The following is a 3647-nucleotide window of genomic DNA, read 5'->3' as shown; positions in this document are numbered from 1 at the left end:
TAAAAAAAAAAAAAAAAAGGTTGGAGAAAACCTATATCTTTATGGAAATAAAGAATATTCCTGGCCGGGCATGGTGTCTCATACCTGTAATCCCAGCACTTTGGGAGGCCAAGGCATGTGGATCACGAGGTCAGGAGATCGAGACCATCCTGGCTTCGGTGAAACCCCATCCCTACTAAAAAAAAAATACAAAAAAATTAGCCAGGCATGGTGGCGGGCACCTATAGTCCCAGCTACTCGGGAGGCTGAGGCAGGAGAATGGCATGAACCCAGGAGGCAGAGCTTGCCGTTAGCAGAGATCGTGCCACTGCACTCCAGCCTAGGCGACAGAGCGAGACGCCGTCTCAAAAAAAAAAAAAAAGAATATTCCTACAAGATTGTTATGAAAAAAGCTTCTATCGAAGACACCACATGAAAAAATAAATGACTCTTCCAAGGTCAATAGTGAGAAGAAAAAATAAATGATATTTCACTTCACTTAATCACATTATCTGCCTGGCCTCTGTAGGCTCCAAAGTAGAGTGGGGGCTTGATATAGAATAGGGGTGGGGTGGGTGGGAAGAGGGGCCAGTGAGAGACTCCTGGGGAATATCAGAATTTACAGGCAGCTGGAGGAGCTGGAAAAGGAGCCTGAGAAACAGCACAGCAATAAGAGAAATATCAAGAGCAAGTCATACCAGCAAAGCTGAAGAAGACAGAGATTAAGGATAAGCAGTTCCCACAAAAGATGGTACAGTAAAGGCATGTTTACTCATTCCTCTCCTGAATACACCAAAATTCACAGTAAAATTAGTAGTAGAAAAGAAGATTTTATCTGCAATGAAAATAGAAAATGGCTACAGCCCAGATCATTGACCATAAGAAATATCTGCCAAGTGTAATAAAAATTGGAACCAAAACAAGGGAGGTCACCTGGAGCAGATCCCTGCTCTGCTCCAGGTGACCTAGTAAAGGAATTAAGAATCCTTTACTAGCACAGTGAAATCTAGGGGCTTGGGGGTGGGGGTCATGGAAGAAGTAGAGAACACGCCTCAGCAACAACCCAGTGTGCACAGCAGCAGGGAGGCAGGGCTGATGACAGGCCAGTGTGGATGCCTCCTTTATTTTCCCCCTTCCAGACTGGAGAAAATGGCATGGAGAGACGCAAAGAGAGGAGGGTGGGCCCCCACAACCAATTTTACCGCTGCTGAGTCTGTTGAATACAGATAATTAAACAGCAAATACCTAAATGAAATCTACCTATAAGCCCTGACAGCCACAGGGAGCTGAGGTGCTTTTCCAAAAGTGACGTGGAGGAAGGGGGATGCAAAAAAGAGGGAGAGAGAAGTAATTGAGCAGAGGAAATGTCAGCTTGGTTCTTGGTTAGCTACAACATGATTGAGTCAGAACTGCCAATTCCCTCTAAAAAATTCCCTCTTTATTTGAGAGCTATTTTTTTTTTTGAAAGCTAAGTTGCAGAATAAGCAAATAAATCTGAATTAATACATATGAACAAAACCACTCCCCAATGAAAAGGGAAAATAATAGCAAACAAAAGACAGATGATCAAAAAACACTTCAGAAAAAGTTACCCCAGCATTCTCTGTAGAATTCCAAATAAATTATGTAGCTGTCCCATCATAAAGGACGGGGAACAGAACTCCCCACTCCTTAAGCATGGACTGCTTATAGTGACTTCCTTCCTAAGGGTGCAGTATGGAAGGGACAGCGAGCAAATTTGTAGCAAGGAAATCTAATAAACACTACGTTGGGCAGGTGATCAAAGTCAGCATCAACAGTCATAAATCATGCTAATATGGCCAGCTGTGGGGGCTCACACCTGTAATCCCAGCACTTTGGGAGGCTGAGGAGGGCGGATCATGAGTTCAGGGGTTGGATACCAGCCTGGCTAACATGGTGAAACCCTGTCTCTACTTAAAAAAAAAAATACAAAAAAAATTAGCTGGGTGTGGTGGCAGGCACCTGTAATCCCAGCTACGCAGGAGAATCATTTGAACCCGGGAGACGGGGGCTGCAATGAGCCAAGATGGCGCCATTGCACTCCAGCCTGGGCGACAGGGTAAGACTCCATTTCAAAAAATAAAAACTAAAAAAAAAAATCATGGTAATACAATGTGACGAGAATGGCACTCACCTCTGAGATCTTCCTTCCCAAAAGCCATAATCCCTGTATAATCATGAGAAAAACATCTGACAAATTCCAGTAGGGGGCGTCCTATAATACTCTTACCAGTACTCCTCAAAACTTCAAGGTCATCAAAATCGAGGAAAGTCTGAGAAACTGTAACAGCCAAGAGGAGCCTAGCAGACATGAAAACTAAAGGTAATGTGGTATTCTGGAGGAGGCCCTGGAACAGGAAAATGACATTAGGTAAAAACTAAGGAAATCTAAATAAATTATGGACTTTAGTCAATAGTAATGTATCAACATCACTTCCATGATTGTAACAAATGTTCCATCCTAATGTAGACATTAATAATGGGGAAACTGTGTAGGAACTGTATGGGAATTCTCTGTACTATATGCTCAATTTTTCTGTAAATCTAAAACTGTCCTATAAAAATAAAGTCTATTTTAGAAAGTTATTCCAGCAAGCAAAAGAAATTGTCAGACATATTTTTTCTATACTTGCAAAAGTTAAAGAAAGCATGGACTTTTTCAAAAAAAGATACAAGGGAAAATAACACATGCATATTTTTAAAAAGAGAGAAAAAATGATGTGGTAGAACTTAACTGAGAAATTGGAAATAACAGGAAAGCCACCATAAAAATGAAAAATTCATTATAGAAACAGCAAGAAGTCAAATACATACTATGAAAACATAGATATGGAGGCCAGTCTTGAAAAAAATCACCCAAAACAAAATGGAAAAATGCAAAGGGATAAAAGTGATTGCAGAGACGCTGATGAAAATGGATCAAGGAGATACAACAGATACATGACTGGTGTTTTGAAAAAAGAATATAGGCCGGGCGCGGTGGCTCAAGCCTGTAATCCTAGCACTTTGGGAGGCCGAGATGGGCAGATCACGAGGTCAGGAGATCGAGACCATCCTGGCTGACATGGTGAAACCCCGTCTCTACTAAAAAATACAAAAAAAACTAGCCAGGCGAGGTGGCGGGCGCCTGTAGTCCCAGCTACTTGGGAGGCTGAGCCAGGAGAATGGCGTGAACCCGGGAGGCGGAGCTTGCAGTGAGCTGAGATCGCGCCACTGCACTCCAGCCTGGGAGACAGAGCGAGACTCCGTCTCAAAAAAAAAAAAAAGAAAAAAGAAAAAAGAATATAACAACTAGAATGGGAAAGTATTCAAAGATATGGTTGAGTATGCGTACGGTGGCTCACGCCTGTAATCCCAGCTCTTTGGGAGACCAAAGCAGGCAGATCACCTGAGGTCAGGAGTTCAAGATCAGCCTGGCCAACATGGTGAAATCCCATCTCTACTAAAATACAAAATTAGCCAGGTGTGGTGGTGCATACCTGTAATCCCAGCTACTCCAGAGGTTGAGAGAGGAGAATTGCTTGAACCTGAGAGGCAGAAGTTGCAGTGAGCCAAGATCATGCCACTGCACTCCAGCCTGAGCGACAGAATGAGACTCTGTCCCTGCCACCAAAATATATATATATATTTTAATATATATATATATT

The sequence above is a fragment of the Rhinopithecus bieti genome, unplaced genomic scaffold, assembly GCF_001698545.2.
Source record: "Rhinopithecus bieti isolate Rb0 unplaced genomic scaffold, ASM169854v2 scaffold_21022, whole genome shotgun sequence".
Taxonomy (NCBI): domain Eukaryota; kingdom Metazoa; phylum Chordata; class Mammalia; order Primates; family Cercopithecidae; genus Rhinopithecus; species Rhinopithecus bieti.
This window is presented reverse-complemented; position numbering follows the sequence as displayed.